Source organism: Varanus komodoensis, unplaced genomic scaffold (genome assembly GCF_004798865.1).
Source record: "Varanus komodoensis strain SLA01 unplaced genomic scaffold, ASM479886v1 scaffold19, whole genome shotgun sequence".
In the NCBI taxonomy this organism is placed as follows: Eukaryota; Metazoa; Chordata; class Lepidosauria; order Squamata; family Varanidae; genus Varanus; species Varanus komodoensis.
The window spans coordinates 2,438,695-2,465,463 of NW_025335550.1; the positions used below are offsets into that span (position 1 = coordinate 2,438,695).

The 26,769-nt window shown below is 41.6% G+C and overlaps 1 long non-coding RNA gene across 1 annotated transcript; it reads right to left on the bottom strand.

Moving 5' to 3' along the window:
• Positions 1 to 1,031: 1,031 nt before the first annotated feature.
• LOC123022140 lies at positions 1,032 to 26,354 on the bottom strand. The gene is made up of 4 exons (XR_006414473.1): positions 26,252 to 26,354; positions 24,697 to 24,761; positions 17,583 to 17,720; positions 1,032 to 1,183 (listed from the first exon to the last, which is right to left on the bottom strand). It is a non-coding gene; the product is annotated as an uncharacterized LOC123022140 (long non-coding RNA).
• Positions 26,355 to 26,769: the final 415 nt, after the last annotated feature.

A 26,769-nucleotide genomic window follows, 5' to 3' on the forward strand; every position in this document is an offset into this window, starting at 1 on the left:
CCGCAAGATGCAGGCTGAGAATCTGCGTTAAAATGCTACGGTCTCATTTCTGAAACATGTAAACTAATGCCAAGTGGAGAAGCATTCAGTTAGGGCATATTTGTTGGTTCATCATTGTCTTTCGAAGTCCTAGTAACTTCTGCGGCAAAGAGCACCTTTTACATACATCGGCTGGCATGTCCACTGCAGCTGCTCCTGGAGAGGAATAGCTTGGCCCCTGTAATCCATGCACTGGCAACCTCAAGACTGGACTACTGCAGTGCTTCCAGTGTGGGGCTGCTCTTGATGCTGGTACAGAAGATGCAGGGAGGGCAGAATTCTGCAACGTCTTGTCAGGTGTACATAACTCCTGCCCCTTTGTTTCTGAACCAGGCTCAAGGTACCATTCAATATATGAAGGTTTACATATCCTAGGGCCAGGTGATCTAAAAGCTGCTCTCCCCTGCATGGATCTTTAGGCCATTTTAGGGGCCTGAACTAACCCTACAAAGTCTGAATCAGCAGCAAGGCAGTTCTTTGGTGATGCTTCCCTCTGTAGCACATATGCCAGAGACTGACAACCTTGCATTTTTGATAATTACTTAAAATGTATTTGTTTGCCCTGGCTTTTCACCATCGTCTGGCTATTCTGTTTCACTTTGATATAAATGAAAATGTTTGGGGAAAGAAATTCAAACGAGAAATTTCAGGGGGGAAATTCTCATTCTTTGATTCAGGATGTGTGAGAAGTCTGGTTGGGGTGTGGGAATCTATCAGGCTTCTTGAGCTCATCTCCTGGAGCTCTGGTCTGCTTTGGCACAGCCATGCATCCAACTTCCTGGCAAGCAGAGCATGAATGCTCTGGGGCACACAGGAAGAAGTCTGCCATTTGCACAGCCATCATTCCACAAGCGTCCATGGACTTCCTCTAAGCTCTTCAAGCCCCAGATGAAGCGGGCAGATCCTAGAGGGACAGATTCTGCAGAGCTTTGACACACCTCTAGTTCATGGTTCTCTGGCTTACCTTCGTCATGAGGTGGCTGAAGAGGGTGTGAGAGAATGTCATGTCTTTTATGGCATGATCAGGCAGTCGCATTCTCAGCTTTCAAGACTTCCCAACTGGGGAAGGACATCCTGAGGTTATGGATCCCACAGACCTTGTTCAGAACAGGAAATGCAGGCAGCCTGAGAGACGGCAGAATGTCTAAGTGAAGGAAAGAGAAAAACACATTGTATTCTCGGTCACCTCACAATATGGTGGAAAACACCACAAAAGATTCCAAATAAAGTACAGAATATCCTGAGAATGAGGCAGGGGGAAAACTAGGAGCCGCACTGATTTGCTGGGGGGACTTCCAGCAAATTGGAAGTCAGATGTTGATATATTAGCTGCGGGTCTTCCATGGAGCTGGAGTTGATGCTCCTCCTCCAGATGCACAGAGAGCTGCTGCAGGGCTCACAAGGATGGGGTACCACGATCAGCACCATCTTTGGAGACGAGATGCACCCACAATCACCTCTGAGGAATTTAGCACTTGGAAGGCTGTGTGGAACATGCTGAGAAGACAACTAGAATGATCCTAAATTTCTCAAAAGATAGTTGTCCCAGAAATGTCCCAAGATTTTTCTTGTTTTGTTTCCCCTTGGAAATAAAAATCAGCAGAATTTTTCCCAAATGTTCTTCACCTTTATTTTCCATGGGGATGGATTTACTCTACCCACCGCAAATCCTGAAACGATGCTAGATAAGAGGTATGATGTGGATGCAAAATTCCAGTCAAGCTACGAGCACAATTGATGCTGTTGCTCCCAGCACTGGTGGTGCAAAGAAATAAACGTAAAACCTTTGGGCAATGGGAGAAACGACTCTCTCTTGAATGCTGTATTGTTCTGTAAAATGTAGTGAACCGCACTGAGGTTCTTTAAAAAGGGAAGTGGCATATGGAAGTTCTAACATGAATAAATCAGATAATAAGGTGGTATCAATGCATATGCTTTCCCCCTGTGTAGCCAAACCCTTAAACTTCTGGGGTGCCCAGAACTTCCCTGCTGATTTCCAAGGGGACAGCACTTATTTTAAGAATCAGGCTGCCTGCAAGGTTCATGAAAGCTCTGAATATCTAAGATGGGGAAGAAACCATAAAATTCATTCAGGCCACGTGTAATCTGATTGACTATGTTACAAAAGAGAAATAAGCTTAATTCCAACAAAACCATGGCTGTGCCACAATTTAATAGAACCATGCTGCAGCCTTTAAATCTATGCTTCCCAACATGCCAAGAATGATTACTTCTTAAAGGTTCAGATTTTATTTTTCCAATGCAAATTATAAATATTGTATGGTTTATTATGTATCATTTAGTATTTACATGATCTTTTCTTTAAAACAAATCAATAAAAAAACCCTGCCATTCTCCATGGTGTAATAAGGTTATTATATATCTAGCACTGTATTTTGGGGAGTGGGGGGAACTGCAGGCACTCAATTTCACCTCATCATTTCTTTTAGCTTAAATATTATGCCACATACTGATTAATACCAGACCAATAAAATCATCTTTGCAAGCTGGTTAGAGTCTTTTGTCTACCCAGATGGCCTGAAACGTTAATGTGTGACAATTTCAACAATGAACTAGGACTGTTTTATGGAACCAACATTTGTTCCACTGCTTTTGCTTTTTAGCCTCCAAATTTTAACACAGATGGTATAAATTACTAAAAAGAAAAAAGGGAAAAAGTGTCATTTAGAAAGCTTAAATATGTGGTTTTACGCTGGCCATCAAAATCTTTAATATTTTCAGTTCAGTCAACTTACTAATGATTCTTAATGATTCTTAATTCCTACCTGTATTTTTTCTACCCTTAATTCCTACCTGTATTTCTTAATTCCTACCCACCCCATAACGTCTGATAAAAAGTTCAAAATACAGTAGCCCACTGCACATACAAAATGTTTCCAAGGTGATTCTTTTGAGTCTGGAGGTGCCTTCACACACTGGGCATGGTTTTCCTAATTACCTGTCTGAATACAGCTTGCCGTGTTGTCTGAACCCAAGCCATGCAGGTGCTGTGTTTTAGACAGGCCAATGGGGCTTATTGATGCCTTCGTGACCAAGCAAACCAGGTGACCATTTCACCATTTCCCTTTTTATTTTAAAGAACACTAAAAATAGAGACTTATTTTCCATCTGATTCAGTTCTGCACCCACATTTCCATAATTTTTAAATATTACTACAATGAAAAGGTACTTATTTCCAGAGGTAGCCTGAACATTGTTGAGAGTTGAAGAACGATCGATGAAAAATACTTGTGACATGCATCTCTGTAACAAAACCTCAAACATGACATTTCTGCTTCAGGAGAGGGAGATTTAGACCGGAACCACAAGCATTGGAAAAAGGATTAAATATCTCCCCCTTGCTACTTCTCTTCACTAAAGCACCCCTTCCTGAAGCCATTTTTTTAACAAAGTATAAAAATTACAGGTATTTACAGGTAATGTGTTTGCCCTAAGAAACAAGAGAAGAGAAGCAACAGGAATCAAGCACACACAGCCACCTTTGTGCCTCTTATTCATTTATTTAATTAATTTATATGCCACCCCTGGGTTGGCTAGGCAGTGTATAACATGCTGCATTTATGCTAGGACAGATCCAGTGCAGTTCAGAATGTGGGACTAGGACTTTGGAGCTCTGGGTTCTACTTGCTGTATGGCCATGAAGCTGAAGGAATGACTTTAGCAAGTCCCTGACTCCCAGACTAGCATATCCCAGAGGGTTCTTATGAGGATAAAATCTAGGAGGAGGACAGGAAGAGAAACACGTGTACTGCCTTGGCCTCCTTGGAGGAAAGGTGCGATGCAGATGCAACAAATTGGTTAATTCATATGGTGTTCACAGACATGTGGGAGACCTTTGAAATGAAAGTTATCACTCTATCCAATTTAGGTTTTAGTTTGCATTACAGAATGACTGATCATTGAAGCTCCATTTTTCTTCATGCATGCAATACCCTAAAAGTAGGAGGACAAAGAACGATCATGCTGGAAAGGCTTCCTGCTTATGTCTGACTGGCAGCATGGTGCTTTGCTTGGCTGTATTGGCTGAAGGCAGCTTATAAAGACCTCTGCACTCACTGAGAAGGTCAGGCTGAGAGTGAATGGTTGGCCAAAGTGAACTTCATGGACTGGAGTCCAGATGCCCAATGCCCAGGCCAAGATTCTCACCAACATACCAAGGGGCTCTCATGGTCAAGATGAGAAAGAAATGGAGAAGAAAAAGGAAGGGATAGTTAAAAACACACTATTACAATCTTGTTTGCTGCCTTCTTCTTGGTTGGAAACACACAGCCCAAGGAGGGGCATCTACTCACCCAGCATCACAGCTTCCGATCAGCTCATGAGAGAGGCCATCATTCCCCATTTGCACATGGGAACTGAACCTGGATGTCGCTTGCCCATCCTTGAACACGGGGATTTACCGTGAGCCTGAGTGTCACAATCTGAATGCTACAGCCCTTTGGCACCCCTGAATGTTTTGTTGAATGCAGATATAGAAGAACCAATGGTATATAAAACACTGGAAAAGCCACATTATTGTCCCAAATAAATCCTTTTCAATGTGCAATTTATTTGTGCTTGAGTCTTCAACTCACAACAATTTTCTGTTAGACCTGCCAACAATGAAATGCATTTCGGGTTTGTCTTCCATTAGAATCAATCACTCTGCACAATTAAGCTGATAGTCACACCATTTTTGCTGCTATGAACTGAAGCATCCTAAAATATATTGACATCTGTCTCCTATACAATGACACAAATTAGGTTGAGAGGGCATACGCCTAAATGTCACCAATGGGAAAATATCAATTACTCTTTCTGAAAGCTACCTTATTTTCATACCCCATAAGGCATTGTACAGAGTTTCATTGCATTGGGAGCATGCATTAATCAATGTTTTGCATGCTGAAATCAATAACACACTTATGTTTACGTTTTTGGCCTCTTTTACAATAAATATTGATATATTACAAACTACATAAAAACGTTCCTTGGACTTTTTGTTTGCAGTATGCACTGTATTCATTCGGCAAATAAGTGAACTAAATATTGTTTGTTACAAAACAGATGTCAAATAAAATTATGCCATATGTGCTATTAAACACTCCCCCCCCCACTTCTTTTACAGTGAAAACCAAGATACAGTTTCAGAACTGAATGTATTTGGCTTTTCAAGGATTTGAGGCATGAAAGTAACATCTTTGAATATTTTTAAAGCCTGCTGTGCATCATGCAATTCAGTTTTCCAAGCTAAAACTAAGTGGGTCTGTTCTTAAGGTTATCCTCGAATAAATCCAAAGTCCCCAAAACCTTCACAAAGGAAAACAGCAATGATTTAGAAGGTGAGCTCCTTGGAGCAGGACTTGTCCTTCTTTTGACTCATTTTACCTTGTAAGTGTTGTGTATGTTGATGCATCTCTAGGCTTCTTATTCCATTACACTACGGATAATCAGTGAATTAATAATTATCTTACTGCTGCTTTCTGCAAAAGGTTCACAGAAAATCGAGCCAAATCACCATCTTCTGCCACATAACATAACTGGTGGCAGTCTACTGAAACAGACCATTTAAAGTTTCAATATTTGTCCTACAAAAAATGATTTGGAAATCACTATGACAAACAAGTAAAGTGGAGGAAAATGTAGACGAGGAATCTCTGAAATAAAAATACAGAGCAAGCATGTTGCATAAAGGAAGCAGCTAAGGGCCACACAGTGAAATGAAATCTAGTGGTTGCAAAATATGCATACTGGTATTAAAAGGAATATGTATGTGTATATCTCCACAGAGTAAAATATGGTGACGTTCTTCCAAGGGGGAAAAAGGCAGGGTAAGGAAGGACTATGAGGAAAAGTAGATGCAGCAGTGGAAAAAAACAGAGATGTTCTTAAGGCTCTCCCTTTAATTCTCATGTCATTTCCCTCCTGCTAGACATAAAAGGAAACTGGCTCCAGAAGAAAAGAAGTTGCTCTCAATATTTATAGTGTTAAAACTGGCCCCATCCTCATTCTGCTAATGGCCATAATGTTTGCACAATCCATTGAAGAGTCTGTGTGTACAAGGGCATACAGTCCCACAAGACTTTGCCTTCCCTCCCTGGTGTGTGTCCCTCAGGTATGAAGGACACATGAAAATGTCTCTGCTCATACTAGTGCAACATTTAAGCACATATACACGGATAGTATCTGTGTTCCATGAGCCCTGGAACTCCACAAAAGCTTACTGATGTTTCCCCAAAGACCCCTGCCATTACTGATCTTCTCCTGAAAAGTACAATTGTAGGGGAATGTTTTGGTAAGGCCCATGTTTGGGTTTGAAAGGGTTCAAGTAAGCATAGGATTCCTTATGCTCTGGTTGAGAACAAGCAGCAACAATAGTAGTAAAAGCTAAGCAACAGCCAATCTTGCCAAATACGAAATATGAAGCATCCTAATTTTTCCTTACATTGTGGACACTGTGAGAACAGACCAGGAGACAGACAATTTGCTTCCATCTTGGTTCAAGCCTCACGTCTCAAACACACTAATTGTGAGGACGGGTTCTGTACATTTGAGAATATGGAAGTGAGAGGAAGGGTGAGGTTTTGCTACCAGAAACAAAATAAAAACTGTACAACATTCTACAGTTTAACCAGCACACACTTGTGTGGTGGTATTTCCTTGGCGAGTATGAAGGGCTGGAAGAGTAAGCAATATGGAAGGTAGTGAGTAGTACTCTTCTCTCCAGTAGAGATTGGGGTATAAAGTAGAGCAATTTTCTCCAAGTCGATGCCCTCCAAATGTTTGGGGCCACATCTCCCATCAGCTCCAGCCCACAAGGCCAACAGTCAGGCATGATGGGAGTTGTCATCCAAAACTTACAGATCCCGCCATGTGGACTGGAGTAAAACTTACAGGGGGGCTGCATTCTCCTGAAAGAGCTTCAGCCCCAGTTCATGGCAAATATGTCGACACCTCAACTCTCACGCCACTTTGATCAAGAAGGTTGCAAACCCAGTTAGGTGGAAAAGAAAAGGGGCTTTTTTGCATGCAAAGAGTCATTCCACTAATCTATGGTAAAAAGACCATCTGAGCATTGGAACTCAGTGTTAGTTTCTTGCTTCTCAAGTCACATTCCAGTTTGAGAGAGAGAGAGTGCTGCATGTGCAATCAGTAACAATGGTACTATTATATGGCTGCAATGCTTAGTTGATTAATCTGTTGGATTAAGAAATAAAAACATTTTGTTTAACTGCAAAGATGCCCCAGCTGAATCAGCTAATAATGTTAACTAGGTGACGGACCTAAATTTCAATGCTTAGGGAGTCCTCTGCAAATGGGTGCCAAGTCTAGGCAGGTTCCAAAGTCCCAGGAATGATATCTGCATCATAAATCCTAATGTTCTAGTGCAGAGAAACCATAAGTCTTGGGAACAGATTTGCAAAATACCTCCCAGCTCTCCTCCTGCTCCATTTTTGTAGTGTGGGAACTTTTAATTAGCCTTTCTGGAACTGAAAGGTTCAGTGGAAGACAGATTCTGTTCGTGCAGGTGCACAAGAGTAAACCAGTCACACAGATGCATCCTACCTAATTGCCATTCCATTAAGAAGGAATAAGTGCATAGGAAAGACCGACATGACTTCCCCCCCCCCCCCCCACAGTTCAGGACACAGAGCCTTTGCACAAGAAACAGTTAATCGCTGGAACTATTTCCAATTGCATCGCAGAACTGAAATCCAAACAATAAAAAAAGAGCTTTTCCTTTCCTGCTCTTTGCTACATAACCCCTTTCAGGCACTGTGCTATAGCCAGATTGCACATCAGGAAAATGCCTTGTCTTTTGCTTTCAGAAATAATTCTCCATTTTCCCCATTCTAAAAGAATGAGGAAAACTGCTCTTAAAATACAGACGTGAAGCTAGAAGTTCACGTCATTGAAAGAGCCCATAGCAAGCATGTGTGAGGCATCGCCTTGGATTGAAAAGCTCCTTTTTTATTTTTTTATTTTTTCTGGCGGGGCTGGTAACTGAGCTTTTATATCACCTGAGTCAAACCATTAGCCCTTCTTGGCTAGTACTGTCGAACAATGACTAGCAGAGGTTGCCAAATTAGGCAATGATAACTCATTAGGCAAGATTCTTTCAGCACCGTACGTGGAAAGAGCGGGTGCTGACCCTGGTATCTTTTGTGTGCAAAGCATTCGCTCTGCCACTGAAAATGCCCCCTCCTAGTCTGACTGTTGTGTTGCAGAAACATATTAATAATGGTACCCTAACGAAGCAGATTCCAGTGTTGTTAGATGGGGGCAGTTTGTGTGCATAGCAGTGTTTGGAACCATGAGATTCTCTGGTATTCTTTGCTCTTTCTCCTGTTCCCTACTGCTCTGTTAGAACAGGTAAAACACTGGCTCTGTTTTACTTATTTTACAATATTTCTTTATATTTAACATACAATGAGGTCAATAAATTGTGTTTACAGAAGATATGAGTTGGGAAGGGTTTTAGCAGAGGGAAACAAAGAATATGATTACAGAAGTCAGACCTCAAAATGTTAATCAGATTCAAAAACATAAAACATGACAAAACATGACAACTTAATGGTGTTTGATTAAAACTGGGAGGAAATTTTAAAGTTCTAAGCATCTGACATTGAATTCTAATACTTTTTTTTAATTATAAGATATAAAATGCTTGGAATTTTCTCCAGAAAAAAATTAGACTTGGTAATTTATTTTTCTTGTTTATACAGTACAATTTGCTGATGAAAAAATGTGCTAAACTTATTGATTCATGACCATAATTGTTTAATTATTTATCATTGCCGAATTATATTAGCATTTATAATAATGCAGATGTGCACAAAGGCTAAGGAGTCATATACAGCTTTTGTTTTCTGTTTGCTGTGCTGAAATTAGGTTGATCTGCTCTGTGCGTGCGCGTTGTCTTATTTTAAGTGTTGCAGTTTTGCAGCTCTGTGCTTTATTGGACTTGCAGAAGATATGCCAATAAGCTGTCATCACAAAAATGCTCTCCTATCGAATAAGAAAATCTATAACCAAAGCCAGCACTATCTCCAAAGAAATCTTTCCCGAGATTGATTCCTTTGTTATGATGGGCATTAAATTCTCCCTGCACCACATGTGCAGCTGTTTCCTTCCTTGTACCACCCACTGCAAAGAAACAGCCCTTGCACATTCTGTATAATGGCAGCAACACCACAAAGAATTAAACTTAGTTGCAGAAAATCCCAGCCTCATGCTTGCTGAAGTGGGACATCACTTGAGGGGAGAGAGAGACATGCACTTCGTTTGTAATCTTTACTTTCGTAAGCCTTGGACAAGAATCCTTTCTCAGCCCTGTGTTCTTTTCTTTGTGAGGAGCCCATTTCCACAAGAAAGCTACACGACGGAGAGCTGACATCCATCCCTTTCTCAAAAGCTGCTAAAATAGCTTTGCCACGGGCTTCATAAGAAATTTGCAACACCAGCTGCTCCTTTCCAGCTTCCTCTTCTCCAGACATTGATATTTGAGGCTTTGCCCGCCCCCTTTGCGTGGTCTTTTCACCTAACACTGTTTACTAGCAGTACCTTCTCATAATTAGAGTCCATAGCAAAGTAGTTGTAACCCTATTTAAGCAGATTTTCTGAGGGATCAAATCTCTGTGAAAAAGGCAAAGTATACAAATGCTCCGTCTTCCTACTATGCTTAACTGATTTGCTCTGCATTTTATCCTCAAGAATCCAAAAAGGACAGAAAATCCATTCATAAAAATATTATGTATATAGGCATCTCACAGAGGCAACACCCATGCCTACAGAATACCTTGAAAAACAGGGTACATAACGTATGCCTTCTCATAACAGGATTCTAAATGGGGTGATCAAGCATGCAGAAGCATTGAAACATGAGTCCCGCATTTATCTTGTTCCCACACAGTCCTGGCTCAGGTGCGTAGATTTTCAAGAAACAGGCATTAAGAGAGAACCTGCTTTAGAGCAGAGATGAAACTGAGTGTCTGCAGCCTGCCGAACGGCTCTCAGTTGCTCACAAGCAGACCTATAGCTAACAGCTCTCCCTGTTATACCCTGATGTACAGGATGTACTGCCTGTGAACATGGTAGCTCCGTTTTAGCTTTCCCAGCTGCACTTCTATCAGGATGCTCTAAGTCCCCAAACTCTGGACTCAGGGGGACCCAGCGCAGAGAGAGAGCTGCTTCAGTGGCAATCTTCCTCTTCCAGCTCTGAGTTTTTGCTAGCCAGGGTTTATCACCCTTCTAGCTGGAACATCACATGGAGAGATGGAAGGAAGATGGAACAGCTTCAGGATTCCTTGTATCCCAGCCACTCTGGTCTCCTCCCTTCCCCGCCCCCAAAGTTGCCCTTTAACCTCTGCCCAAGATGGTGTTCCTCACCCTGAAGAGAAGCTGGTGAGAGAGTCAATGATGCTCCATGGTTGAAGCACAATCTCCTGCCTTAGACCCTGGAATCCAAACTATCCTGACCCCTTTTCTAAGAATTAGAAAAGTCATAAGGTGCAGTTTTTACTGCGCTTGAACCATTTGTAATTTCAGCTGGTGTGTGCTTAGACTCCAGCTATATATAAAAGCACTAGTTTATTATTTATGGCCTATCAACTGCAGATATAAAGTAAAAAATGAGGCATGCATAGTGAAAAACAAGGTGAAGATGAACTAAAGGACATATTTATGAAACAATCATGGAGTTATGATTGATACATTGATAAAATGTTTAACTTATCAAAATAATTTATCAAACATTTAAACATGTTCTGATTTTGCACACACACTCTCCATTAGCAGATAGAATATTGCACTGAGCCAGAGAAAAAGCTGTCCTGCATTTGGAGACAGATAACTGGTTTTAAGTAGGAAATTCCTCCCACCCACCCCCCGCCCACATATACACACTTTTTTTTTTTTTGAAAGTTTGGGCCTGGCAAACACAATGACCATAGAGTGCATGAAACCTGTTCTTCTTCATGGAGATATTGAAAATCCACATCTTTACTATCATGGGGCAATACATTTGTTATTAAATAGAATTTTTATTGTATCTATCATCCAGTTGCTTAGAGGGTAGAACATTGCACTGAGTTAGAAAAATGCTCTTATATTTAGGATAGATCAGCAGTTTAAGGACCTTTATATAAAAGTAACCCCCTGCAAACAAAATGGGTTTAGGCAAAGGCTACACACACACACACACACACACACACACACACACACACACGAGTAAAACATTTCAAACCAAAATCTTTCTCCTTCAGTTCAAAATGGAACAGCCTAGCAACAGCTCCTTCTAAAGCAGCCATCAACAGAGCTTGGGGTAATGAATTCTTCATGTTAATTTTGCATTGTGTGAAGAAATGCATTACATATCATTTGCATACAGCACTTCTATGAGTTTTGAAAGCACAAAGCATTGTGGGAAGAGGCCCAAGAGCCAGTCAGACAAGCTTGGACACTGCCATTCTCAGAACTGACTAATGCTATGAGTGTTGCAGCACTTCATAAATCTTTTTAACAGAGAACACGGTTGAGCCATCTGGATTGTTTTGCTAAATTATTCCCCAAATCAGGCAAACAGGCATGGGAGCCTCACTTATCGTGCACTGTAATCAGGGGAGTACAAATCTGTTAAGAGGATGATGTACACTGTAGATATGGGTTATGCATGGATAATACTGTCTTAGAGTGTGTACATAGATCTTCATGTCCTTTGATTCTGTGACAAAGGCAGAATAATAATGGTTTCTTCTGGTGCACTATAAACTACAATCAAATAATACAATTAGGATGCTTAATTTCAGAATTGCTAGCCATCTGGGACAGAGTAGGTGAGCCAAGACTGGCAGAATCAGTGCATTGTAACAAGTCAAAGGTAGAGCCTAGGAGAACCTAGTGCACGAGAACCAGGATAATATTCGGCATGTCAGAGACATCACTTGCCCAAATCCAGAATACCCTGCATTTTTGGAACCCAACATTGGTTACCTGATAGTGTTGCTGGGAAGCTACCTTGAACATATTCTCAGCACAACTCTAAACTTGGTGGGAGGTCCCATTAACTCCCATCAAACTTGCAATCCAAGGAAGATTTACTTACAGAATTTGAGATGGCCTTGTATTCAATATTAGAGTTTCAGAGGTCTAAGGATGTGCAGTGATAATGACTAGGACAAATTAATTCTGGTAGGCTCTCCAGCTCCGAAAGCAATGAATATGGCTTGACTGGAAGCAGCATTGACTTCAGCCATGGCATCCAGTTCTTACAAACATCCAGTCCTAATAGTCATTCAAGCTGTTTGCACCTTCCATCAGAACCTTGACTTGTGCGATCTCACTGCCTGCATCATCCCCATGCCCAGCTGGGAGGAATCTTCAGTTGACTTTAGAAGATTACAAGTCTTCAAACGTCCTTTAGCAGATCCTACAGGAATTATTGCCCTCTTCTTGAAGCAAACTTCTAGAACAAGGAATAGTTCCCTGACCATGTATGAAATCCCAGTTTCTCCAAAAAGGCAAGGCGATTTGTCAGAGGACAGTTCACCTCAATGTTTAGGTTCGCCACAATATTTCTGAGAGCAACCAAAAATTGACTCTGAAAACTAACTTCAGAGCATGCATCTGAAAAACACTGAACAAGGAAGAGAGCAAAAGAGAACTAGACAAAATGAATTTCCATATTCCTCATTTCTGTGCAATGAGACTTTCTTTAGAAATTTCTCTTTGTCAAGTCTTTCTCCTCCAGGTTGTTTAAGGATACTAACCAGTATCAGGGTTAGTTCAGAACTTAATATCACCAAAACAAAATGGGGTTGTCCATGACAGTTTATGGCTGTGGTGAAACTTGAATGTTCAGTTTGGAATGTGTTCCCATTCTGTACCTTCTCCCACTCTCTTAATAATGCAAGAACCACCCTGCAGAATCAGAGCCAAGGTCTGTGGAGCCCCATACCCTGTCCTACACCGGAGCCAGCCTGGTACCTCTGGGAAGCCCTCTCCCCGATCTGTTCCCCAGCAGCTGACATTCAGAGGCAAGCTGTTCCTTGAGCTGGCATATGGCCATCCATCCACGAGTCACTATTTTCCATAAATATGCCCAGTCCTCCTTCTGAGAGCATCTAAGTTGGTGGCCATCTTCATACCTCACAGCATAGTTTGACTATGCACCTGTGAAGAAATACCTTCTTCTCTCTCCTTGAATCTTCCGCCATTCAGCATCCAAGGCCACGACAAAGGGAGCAAAAGATCTTCTCCATTGCATGCACGATCTCATGAGCTTCAGCCCTACCTCCTTTACTTGCTTCTAAAACCATCAGGCCCAGGTTTTCCTTTCAAGGACAGTGTTCCAACCCCTTTTCATTTTGCTTACAGAATAAAGCGGATACCACTCTAGTAATTCAAAGGACTTTCCACTTCATATTAGTCACTGATTTAATAAAAAAATGCAGCCTCCACAACCCTCTTAAATATATTGGAGCACAGCATATGTTCTTCTGCATCTTCAACACGGCCAAAAGATGTTGACTTTTAAGCCACACGTTCCAGTTCATAGAAGACCTGTGACAGCTGGGCAGAGGAAGCTGCCTTCTCCTGGGATGGACCACTGGTCCTCTTAGACTGGGACTTTCTATTCCAATTATTATATTATTTATTTTATTTAAAGTATTTATACGCCGTCCTGTCACGAAAGCCTCAGGACGGCTCACATAGATAAAATACAATAAAATATAACATAGATAAAATTGTCGGCCCACACTGGTTGCAATAAAAACATATAAGTCATGATATTAAAACTTATTAAAATATTGCTGAAATAAAAAGGTCTTAACAAGTAACGACGGCGCCAGGCAGACCTCTCTGGGGAGTGCATTCCATAGGCGGGGCGCCACCGCAGAGAAGGCCCTCCTCTGGGTACTCAACCTCCTAATGTCTTTCACGGAGGGTTCCCGGAGAAGGGCCTCTGCCGCAGATCTCAGGGGGCAAGAGGGCAATTATCTAATGGGCATTAGCTCTCCAGGAATGTCCAAGATGCTGCACAGGTGTGGTGCTGGCAAAGTTAGTTACCCAGTCAGATGCTAGACTGCCTCCTTTCACCACATGATTAAAGGCAGGACTAGATAAATTTTAATGCTGCATGGCCCCCTCTTACCTTGTATACAGCAAAACCACCAAATTATGTGCAACAGGTGGTTTAGCTTTGTGGGTAGGGGAACTAATGATGCAACCTCTGCCTTGCATAAATTTGTTCAATAAAGTTTTATAGCCAGATTGGGATTAGATCTGCCAGGTCATAGTCCAGCGTTCTGTGCACTGAGCTACATTCTCATGCAACCCAGGCAGAATTATGTGGTATAATTTTTCCTCACCATTCAGACTACAGGGCACAATCTCATATTTGAACATTTGCCTGCAATTTTAAAAAAAGAAAAGTCTTCCCTGTATCTTAAAGAAAACAAAACAAAACACTAGCTATCCTCTTCCATTGACAGTATTCCTGCATGCGAGGAGGAGCATTCTAACACCCGCAGCTGAATCCAGCGAGCCTGTCCCTGGAATCCAGCAAAAGCCACAGCGTGGGATTCTTGTCCTGTCCTGGCAGTTTTCTAAACTGCAAAGCAGTCACAGATGGCTCTACCGTTAAGTGGAGAGGCTGCAGGAGGGAGGAACTGCTTGATCCTTCCCCTGCCAGCGGGTGCTCAGTTGCAATTGCATTTATGAAGCTACTTTCCTTCTCATGCAGAAAAGGCTATTGGGATTCTACACCTTTCTACCTGTAAATGGGAAACCAGCTCAGTGGAAATATCTTGAGTAGAAAAACCATGGAAATTAATAAGCCCCTTTCTATTTTGAATCACCTTTGCCTGTTTGTTTTGTTTTAACTCAGAGCTGGGGAAAGTATCCTGAAATCACATATGATGTATATTTTGGCCATTAATAACATTCCCAACAGATTGCTGTGGGGGCTTATGAGAGGATTGCAAAGCATTTGACCCAATAAAATTATTACTAAGAGGATGAAGAGTAATCTTTACCACGTAGTGAAGGCAGTGTCACCCATATGCCTCCGAGCGTCTGTGGCTCCCCTACCTGCCCACTGACTGAGAGGCAAAGCTCAAAGGATGACAATTACTGTGGCCAACTATTATGTGCGCATGGAGGTCATTCTCGAGATCCTGTTCACACACAGCTGCGGGAGAGTCCTCCTACTCACCTCTCTTACAGTATCAACCCATTGCATATTGAAAGGAAAAGATGCCGATGTGCTCTTTCTCTAGATGAATGTGATGGAAAGCATTCTCTGGGGCGTAGCCGGCAGGGACGACCAAACCACAACAGAGCTTCAAAACAAGGGCTAACCAAAGGAGAAGTCCAATAAGGCCATGGGAAGGATGACTCCGTACACAATTGCTAGGGGACACAGGCAGGATGCTGCTAATGCTCTCGTGACCTGCGAGTGGATTTCCCCACCAGCAGCCTATTCGCCTCTTGCCAAAAGAAAGCTGCATTAGACAGACACTCGATCCACATGGTACAGCTCTTGTGTTCCCAAATATTCTATTTTGTAGCCAGTCAAACCAGGTGATTACAACTAGGTCAACTTAAGACAGGATTGCGCACACAAAAGTGCCCTTTCCAATCACGGCAGGAAATGCCAGCAAGGCGAGAGATAGCACTGGAAAAGAATGTGGGCCATGGGAAGGAAAATCTGTTTGCAGTCTGTTCCCTGGCAAAAGAATCACAAGGGAGGCTTGGTAAAAATCTTATCTATGCCCCTTCTCCTCGATACCTCAATAAGTTCTCAAATATAGAGAGGGGGGAACAAAATAAATCTACTGAGCAAATCAAGGGCAAAACCTGAACTATCCTCATCACCTTACACGCACAATTATAGCAAGCGAAAGAAAGGCAGCAAGTAACAATATCTGAAATGTTCAAAGAAGACCATGCCAGCACTTAGCTGGTGACACTTGAGATGAAGGAGATAATTAAAAGGATGATTGCACCAGCTTGTAGTATTCCATTGATAAGTAAGGTTTTGTACAGGCCATTCACTGTGCTCAGCCATGATACAAGACACCTAAAGAGGGTAAATGCAGTGTTGTTCTAGAGTGACAATGCCTCGGGGCTACGAAATGTTAAAATGCAAGATAAAACAAGCTGTGTTGGGCCAAGTTGAGCCACAAACAACAGTTGGATGAATGACCTGGTGTTGGAGCATCCTTGGAAGGGACACCAAAGGCTCTCACCTCCAATAGTTCAAGTGAGCACCAGGCTCTGCAAATGTGAAATTGCTGGTTCAGAATAGAGCTTTATAAACTATTCGTATGAGCGGTATGGGAAACCGGGGGGACTTAAATGTAGCATGAGTTTTCAGAGGATAGACCTTTCTTCCTCAGGTATATCCTTAGGATGCCTCGGGTTCAATCCTTTGCGTCACCAGATAGGACAGGGAGTGGGAAAGGCCCTACCTGAACTCCTGGATCAAAACTACAAGTTAGTGCAGATCCGTTTTCTGCAACCTGGTATCCTCCAGCCACTTTGGACTGCAACTCTCGTAATTCCTAACCAGCGGCCATCAGGGGGCTGTGGCAATCATAGACCCAAGCACCCAGAGGGCCCAAAGCTGGGGAAGGCTCGTGTCGATCATCCGTAGCACTAGTGAACTCTCTTGGGATAAGGAGGCTTCCGCCTTCTCATCTTGGCTAAGAAGAAAGTGGCAATCCTCTGTATGTTTGCTTTCCTTTGCTTCCAAGGACGCCCACATTTGCTTTGGGGGAATAGCCTGCTGCCTCTTCAAGACTTGTTATGTATTTAGCGATGTTAACAAGGAACTGATTTAGTCAGTTAAGGGAGAAAGCTGGCCAGCTCAAGAAAAGGAAAGAGGTCCATGCAGCACAGTAACGGCCATTGTTTGCTTACTATTTAATCAAAGATACCATCCCATGGGGGTGCCTGGAACTCTCCAAACATGGAAGGTTGCAGGCATCCAATGCAGGGAAAAGCACAAAGGTTAGGGTTGCACCTCTGTCTCCCCCCAAAGGACATTAGGTGGCCAATTTCAGCTACCTAAAGTTTTCCCCCTTAGAGAGAAGAGCCTGAGGCACTGCCTGGATCTGTTGAAGATTGGCAGTCCTCTCTCCTCCCCTTCTCTAGAACACCCCTGGGGCCAAGGCTGTTCCAAGATCTTCTGTCTTCATGGATGTAGCCAACACAGAGATCCTCACCAGCTGTGAGAGTGGAGAGAGGGCCCTTCAAAGGTACCATCTCCTCTACAAACTTGGAGGGCTTTCTTGAGATCACAATGGAGACACCACCACGGTCATGCACACAACCTCTACTGGCCACAGAATTGCACAAAATTGCACCCAGACCAGTTTCGGTGAAGAAACACTAAGATCTATTTCTGCATATAGAAAAAACTGTGGTACCCTTGTTCCAAGTCAGCATGCTTAATTTTGGACTAAATTAGGAAACTGCATCAGTTTTTCACCATGGGAAGTAACACAGACACCAGTAATGTGGGTTGTTCTTTTCCGTACCTTTCGCAGCTCTATAACATCCCATTTGAGATGAGGTGGGGTGAGATTATCATCTCTTCTTCCTGGAGAGTCACAGACAGTTTAGAACCTTCCATCCCATCAGATCCCACTGGAATCGCTCATTTCCATAGCTTTCACCTAGGGGAAACCAAGACCAGGAAGGTGATGGACCAAATGTGCTTCCCCTTTTCCTCACTCACAATTTCCTTGTTCCAAATGGCCTTTCCAAACTCACAGGGTTGTTTGGATCTCGTGTGCACCACTTCACACTTATTTACTCTGAACCTCATGTTACCATTTTACTGCCCCTTCACTCCTTTTGAAGAGGTGAAACAGGCAGTCTTATATTGCCAGATTTTATTTATTTATTCATTTATTTGCTACAGCTCCAATTAGCACCCCCCAGCACAGACGGCAAAGGCCAATGGGAACTGTCATCAAAGCCATCCAGGGATCATATGGTCATTTCCCAATACTCTTCGGAGATTTCCAAAGAGGTAGGACCTTATGCATACAGAGGGTAAACTCTGCCACACAGCTATTACTTTTTGGAAATTCTTCACCTCCACTTGGGCTTTTATCATCCAGAACCATTGGGTGTCATGTGTGCACTTGGCTTGTTCTCTTTCAACTAGAGATAACTGATGAATATTGAATATTCATTCATTCATTCATATTTATTTATTTATTAAAATTGTACTGGTCCCAACACAAATCCTTGGACTTTCAAGGAATAGTTTTGCTACACTGTCTTTGGCCAAACATTGCCTTGCTGGTGAAGCATAAAAAACCCACTGGTTTCTTGCCAGTCTTTGGGACAGTGAATTACATTTGAAAAGCTGTGGAATTAAGTACGGCTTCTACTTAAGTAACTTTGGACATAATTTGCACTCTTTCCCCCCTTGTGTCATTCACATGTGTGTGTGTAAAGACTGAAAATAGTCTCACTGAAAGAAACAGTAGTGCGAGCATACATTAAAGCAAAGCTTTGATTCTGAACTCTTTATCCTGACTCTTGAACAATGGACACTTATGAATCATTTGCACTGTACAGTGCAGCCCTTTGAACAAGTAACAAGAGAAATCAGTTTGGTTCATGTATTTCTCATCCTGGATCTCAGTCATCTAGATTTAAAAATACATGTGCAGACTAAATGTCTGACGACCAAGTCGAACTCTTTAGCCACTGAGAGATGGTTGTAGGAACAATTCACTGGCAACTGGAAATGCAACAGGAAAATACAAGGCACGGCTGGTTCTTTGATCTTTGCTTAGGTGTTTATTTACCTGTTTTGTTTCAGTGGGAACATTGCCTTCCAGTGCATTATGTGTGAATTGGGAGAGAGCTGTTTAATGTTAAATGAAGGCTAATGGAGACTGAATTTTAAGATCTTAATGAAGCAGCACAGGTTCCTGTGCTTCCCCTGACACTTCAAAACTGTGATTTCCAACTTAATCAGATTATCCACCTCCAGATACAAAAAAGCCTTTTCTCTGGCTCCATGCAACATTTCCTGTGAACATCCAGGTGTAAATATTTAAACAATCCAGTTATGGCACCATCCATTGTGGCTACCCATGAATTCCAAGCTCAGAGGTGTGGTTGCAGGTATCCAATAGCACAGCCTTCCCCAGCCTGGTGGCTTTTGGGCCACAGATCTCAGGATTCCCATCCAGCAGGGCCATTGACTGGGAAGTCTGGGGATTGCAGTCCAAGCATGTCTGGAAGGCACAAGGTTGGGGAAGACTTCAATAGGGGGCAGAAAAAGTATGGAGGTGAGGATACTTTGGAGTATCCAACCCTCCAAACCAATTGGATTGCCAATATCCAAGTGTGTCGCACCTGCTCGCGAAGACAGAGGCTTCACCCCTCCCCTCCCCAGGTCCAGAACACATGACCCAGTGCCAAGCACAAGCTGCAAGGTCAGTTGGCAACCATGGAGTGGCAGCCAGCATAGAAAGAAGCAGGTGATTTGCACCAGCAACGAGACAGCAAGGTTGGAGCCTTTCCCACGGCCATCTAGAGAGCATCTGCCAGTCCTAGAACTGAGTCCTTAATAACAGGTGTTGTTCCTCCAACAGTGAAAAAGAGGAACCTGCTATGCATGTCTTCTCTAATTGTAGCTATCATCCATGGGCTAGAAGAAATTTGTTTCATCCGATTATGTACTCCTTTCATGGAAGGATCTTTGAGTCCTTCTTGATTATTTTATTTGAGGGCTGTAACATTACAATTGCAGAGCCAGTAGCCAAATGTTTAAATAAAGCCATTTGGATTGTCTCCACTATGAGCGTTTCAACTGCGTCATGATATTGTCTTTAAACTTTAATACTCTATGGCTTTCAACATGGATTTGGCATTCATGTATTTTTATTTTGTATGAATGTGGTTGCGAATTATATTTAGTAATATAATTAATAAAATATTACTACTTTTTAGTATACGCACTATACAATTTTTTAATTGCTTATCGGAAAGGTGAGATATAAATTAAAGGGAAACAGAATCATCAACAATTACAAGACTTGGGATCACTTCCTTGATACAACCTCATGTAACTTCAGACATGCGTGCAAAATTAAGCAACTATTGCAGAATTCCTGCAGAATCTTGCCATACAACTTCATGAAAAAATCCAGGGAGTGCCATGTAGGGAAGTTCTAGTGAAGAGAGGTGAGGGTATTTTAGTCAAGGAAATAATAAATCAAATTTATAGCCAGGGTAAAGGCCTACACTTGATTAAACAACAAAAATAAAGGGCATGTAGAAGCATTAGTAGTTACTTTTTCATACTTCATAACAGACAAAGATGCTCTTCAAGATGGATCACATGAAGGCCGAAACATGGAGCACAGGAAGAGCAGTGCTCTTCTGCATTCACAAACAATGCCCATAAATCTAGGAAATGCTAGTATCTCATACGTGGGAACACACAACAGAACAAGTCTCCTCCAAGAATTAATAATTCTTATCTAAATCATCCTGTACAATAGCCTCCCAGTATCTCAATCCTTAGGTTAAACAAGAACAATTTCAACAATAATAATACAAATTCTGCTGCCCACGTGATACAAACTAAGCTACAAAGCCTAACTTAATCAATTTGCATATTATTACCAAACGGCAGAATCCATGGCAATGGAAAGCAGGCCCAGGGGGACCATCTATCGCTATTTGGCATTACTGTATAGCAAACTCAACACTGAGTGCCAGCTGGAAAACCCAAGTATTACCACAGTGGAGCCTATGGAATCTGGAAAATCCCTACATTCCCCGTACATTGATGTGGTAAACTATGCTTAGTCCAATGGTCTATTCAGAGAACCACTAGTTTGTAATGTATGCCCCATGGTAGAACTTTGGATCCATGTTTCTCTGGATTCACTGCCGCACCCACCACCCTGGGGCACTTCGATTCTCAACCTTTTCACATAACCAACATTTGGGTGAGACTGAGGATGTCTCTACAGTCGCACCAAACATTTGGTACAAATGAAAAGTCAAAGCTGGCAGGAAGAAAATGAATTAGGAGCAGATGTTGACTCCTGTATCAGAAAGGAGAATTCCAGGGTGGTGTTCTGGGTGTGTTTGACTCCCAGAAAGGACTCCAGCTCCAGCTCCATTGCAGTGCAGTGGTGCATCCAAGGAAAAGGAGCAAAAGGGGCCCAAAAGCAGATAAGCTTGCACAGAACGGGAAAAAGGGGGAGAAATATAAGGCAAAATGAGTTTAAGCAGCGATGTTTATTTACAATCCCAAATATGCCTTATAGAGTAAGGATCTTTTTGTGCACATCAGTATTATTATATAGTTTCTGAAAATAAATGTAGATCAGTTTGTGCATTTCAAATAAAGCATCCACCTGTGCATTTCTTTCCATTTCATTTTCACATTGCATCAGGTCCTTGCTGAAAACCCTTGAAATAACTGTTGGCTTGCTCATGGCCAATTCTGTGTCACTGCTATGAAATTAGTCCTGAAATTAAATGGCTCAACAGCGCTAAGACATTCCCCAACTACTCCAGTAAGCAGTCACTCACCTCTAAGGTTAACAGGATAAAGGCTGGATAAAGAAACTGCTCATTATACCCGCTCTACAAAGAAGCAATTATGCGACTTTATAAAGTGGTTTCAAATATATTTTGCAAACTAGGACTCAAGACAAATATTAGAGGCAGCAAATTACAGTACTTAGGAGAATTATCACCCAAGTAAAGAGACTCTTAATCTATAAAAAATATCAACAAAAGATGTAAATATGGACTCCTCTATGGGTGGCATATCTCCAAGAAAATATACATCTAATCTCGCAGTGTGTAGCCTCCAGTACCTGGGGAGAAGGTTAACAATTCAGAGCTGTTTCCTACAGCTATAGAATATATTTTGATGTAGATTTGCAGATATCAGAGACTTTAAATCTATTATATAATCATAGGGCAAGGCTAAGAAACCTGTGGATGCACTTTTCTGGAGAAAAGAGGTACAATGCCAGTTTTCATTTTAATCAATTTTATACTGAGATTTTATACAGATTATGCTTTATTCTAAGGCATTTGGTTTTGACAACATTTTCACTACTAAGGGTAAAATTGCAGGTTGCATTACATCATTAACAGTGCATTGTACATTTTGCACTGAGATCCATGAAAGCAAGACAGTATGGCAACTCGAGCTGGTAGACTTACTCTGACCCTATCCACGATGGACAAAGAACACCAGCCTAATTCATTTTGGCTATTTGGCTACTGGGCGGAATAGAAATAAAATAAAGACGAGATTAGGAATTGGTGATGCTGTTTAGTTCATGCACAGATACACGTGGTCATTGGTACTGGTTTTAACCTTTAAAGCTTTCTGTGGCTTGAGCCAAAGTTATAGAAAGACCATTTTCTCCCCTTTGCCCTATTTGAATATCTCCCTTTGCTCTGCTTCAGGTGACTCACCAAATGAGGTGAAGCAGGTAAGGGTTACAAAGAGGCCCTTCTCAGAATTGTTCAGAATTTAGAACAGCCTTCCCAGAGTGGTCTGTCTGGCAGGAATTTTCAGCGATTCATGCTGACTGGGCTTCTCAGTCTTAAAAATCTATGTTTAAATTATATGTTAGGTGTAATCATTATCATCTTCCATATTCAACCATTTCTACACACACTGTTTTAGTTGCTATATTCATTGCTTCTTTTCTGTTAAGAGTGCCAAATGCAACCTATAACCCAGGATGAAGATTTAATTCATACAGTAAAATGGCCATTTTTACAATGCAGGGCTGTGGTCACGAGAGAGGTTTGTCAGTGATCTCCCGCAAGAGGAGCTAGACAGTGGCAGGACAAAGGCCCAACGGACACATTTCAGAAGAGCATTCTGGGAAGTCCCATTACCACTTTGGTCCCCACACATTCATTTTCCCATGCCTTGACACGGTTGGAGTTACATTTAATCCAAAGAATGCCAATTGATAATCCTGAATATATGAATACAACAAGAGTATTTTTATTTTTATTTCTGTTTTTAGAATTAATTCATTGTAAACTGTCCTGAGACGTCTAAGTATGGGACGGTATAGAAAAGTTTTTAACAATAATAATAATAATAGCATTCCTGCATTGCACAACATAATGTAGGAATTCAGTATGCTTGTGAGTCCTAGGTAATAGTGAGGTGCTTTCTAATGCCTAAACTTAAGGGTGTTGTGGGACTTCATATCCTAAAGTCCGACTATCAGTTATTATTGATGGGATGAATGCGGGCTGGATTTTAAGACTCTCTGTAGAGCCGAAGGTTCCTCTCTGGCAGTTTAAACTATTTGACAGATGAATTTCCCATCCCGGCCCTACTAGAAGATGCAAAGAATGGATCCTGGTTTCTACAGTATACAAATCCTATGCTATACCATAGGACCTCCCTGAACAGGAAGCAATATTCAATGCCCTTTGCTGCATATCTTTCTATTAAAAATAAACTAAGTCAGCTCCTCATTCTAGCACCCTTCTGTCTATAGAGTAGCTAGAGGTGGCAGACTTAACCATGACTATGGGGGAAGGGAAATAAAGTTTAAAAGCAGTTCAATTTTAACTTTTCAAAGATTGAAGTAAAACAAGGTTGTGAACAATCAGATTAATTTGTAGCAGGTGACTCACAAGATGATGAACTTCTGTTTGAACAAGCACAAGGAAAATTCAGAAGTAAAACCACATTCTCCAAAGGTTTTAATGTGTGGGGGAGGAGGCAGGAAATAGCCGCATTATATGGACTTTCCACTGGCTTCTACATCTAATCACACTCTGATCCAGCCTTTAATGGCTTGTTTAAATGCATTAAATCAGCTGAGCTGTGCTGGCAGGCACTTCTTTCACAAATATTTCCAATATTTTGCAGATCAGGCAATCAAGAAATCTAAGAAAATCAATACTAGTTCCTTCAGTTAGGACTTCCCATCCTCCTACACACAAATACTTATTTTTCTGGAACAAGTATGGCTGCCAACTGGCAGTGGAGAGAACTGGCCTGAACCATTTTTTCTGGGAGGCATCAATTACCAGGCAGCCCAGTTTCCCTCTTGGGAGATTTTTTGACCCTAAGCTTGCATGTTAGACAAGGTATGTCCTAAGGCTGTGAATGGGTGAGGGCAGGCATGTCAACATGGGTCCTGACCAACAATGGTTGGAAAGGCGATGCTACCGAGCTGGTTGGTCAACATGGACAACCACATGAGTGGAGCGGGACGGAGCCGGGGTCGGGTTAGATCGCCCGGGAGACCCCTTCTGAGTCACTTCGTTTCTATCTTTCTATGTATCCTTTGTCCTGAGGGGCAATTCTAGCTGGTTTCCTCAGAGACTGGCTGCGTCTTTTTGCTCACTTCTAACGATGGATGGAGCCAACCAAGGTGAGTTCATCACATCATCCCTGGGTGTGAGTTGAGCCCACCAGGGCCAGAGAGCCTCATTCCTACCTTGCTTCCCCAGAACCCTCAACCAAGTTGTTTCAAGGCAGCCACGTCAAAATGGGTAACATGCTTTCTGGAATGGATTCCAAAACTGTTAATTCCTTGAAAATGTGTTACGTAGGATTATGCAGCATGCATGCATATGATTTAATAAGTCGTCTGCAGCAGTGCTTACCTGCTTGAGTTTTCTGTTCTTCATGCACCATTACTCAGCTTTACTCTGGACTGATCTGTGTTGGCCTGGAATATGGAAATAGTGGCAAGGGACTTACAAAGATCTATCACAGGTACACCCGTTGCATCAACAGAGCTTTTCTGTGGGTCCTGCCCCATCCTGCCACCTTTTTCCTTTCAAGAATTGGCACTTGAGAGCTCGTGTGGCTACGGGTTAGAACGCTGGGCTGGAACCCAGGAGATCTGGCTTCCACTCAGTCCTGTGTTGGGCCAGTTGCTCAGTCTTTGCCTCACTCCCTCACAGGATTGTGGGAAGAGAAACATGGAGATGCGGAGGAAGATCCACCTGGGATCCCCTTGCAGAAAAAAGAAAGCATATACTATTTTTTTCAAATGTATCCCTAAATAAAACCCTGGACCTATTTCCATACTGTTGCTACTACATCCTAAGTGTCTCGTGGAAAAAGATGTTAATCAAATGAGGGCCCCACAAAAGAATTACACCAAAACTTAATGCTACATGCATAGTGCCGGTGATGATTAGAGACAGTGGTTTTGGCTAGCAAAACCAAGTGTGGCAGCTGAGCAAATTTAATTACACTCATAAATAATATTAATTTTAACAGTGCTTGCCTTCCTTTCTGGACATATATTTTGCCTATAATACCTGTCCTGCACTTAGAGTGCTGACATATTAACAGATGGTCCTTCCTGTGTGTTACAGCAGATCAGCAGGAGGTGTCATTTCTGGTGGTCGTGTCTTCTTCTAAGTTATCAAAACTCAATACCACATGGCACAAAAACAGCACAGACATTTCCTGTTGGCTGGAAAGCGCATGGCTCAGCACTGGAACTCTCTCTGCCACTCACAATTTTACTTTCTTCACCCGCTCCCCCTGCACAAAAAACCTAAAATGTCCTGACATTTATGGAGTACATTTTATTCCTGGAGTCTGTTAAGAAGCCAAATACTTCTGTATTGAACTACACAACCATAAAGGAGGAAACATTCTTTTTGAAATCTCCATATCCTTTAGATGGATTGTACAGTGCACCACTAAATCAATAGTGAGAGAAATAAGGTGAGAGGTTTACTATAAAATTAAATCAAAATTTTTATAGTACATGAAAATGGCTATATATACTAAAAACACAATTCCTTTCCTCCTCGAACTCCAGTGAAATGTACCAGGATATTCCTGCAGTTACCAAACATGTCTAGACAAACTATTCCCGAACATCTTTATACTCAACATTACTATTTCTATTTTATAGGTTATGAAGGAGTTAGACTCAATGACAAGTCACTTGAGAACCAAGAGGCCTTTCCCCAGTGCATTCTTATTTGGGGAAAAATTTAAGATTTGTATTAAAATAACTGAAGGGCTTATAAGAACTTGGTCCTGTAATTCCCCATTTTTAAAAATATTTTTCTTATTGTTTTCTTCGCTGTTAAAATCTGATCTAGGATTATAACATATAAGTACTGCACTTCATTTATAATGCTTTCTTAACTGCAAATGAAACCCACAAAGGAAATAAGCACCGCCACTTACCTTTTTAAATGTAACTGTGGAATACTAGCACATCGTTTTCTGTTGCCTTCCCAGAACCTTAGTGAAAGGTCAAATATATAAGACAGAATTCTAACACAACAAGATTTCACTCCCATGTTAATGCACTTCAGATCAAGTCTGCAAAAGTGAAAATAATAAATTTAGGAAAACAAGCAAAATGACCCTACTGGTTGGTTGGTTTCCTAGATATCATCTACATATTTTAGAAACGTACAACCTTCTAATAGAAATGAATAAACTACTCAACCATAAAGTTGCTATAGAAGATATTCTTGTTCTGATTGGAAAGGGCATCTGCTATCTACAATATTGATAATACTTTTCAAATTTCATCTGCTTTTGTTTGCATTCTGTGTCGTCTGTTTAAACACAGTTGGAATAATAATGAAACCTAGCATTATCTTCACTTTTTCAAGGCCGAACATATAACTTTATCACAAAAATAATTAAAATTCTTTGGCACTCTTGTATCTTTTCCATTAAACGTTATCAAGCAG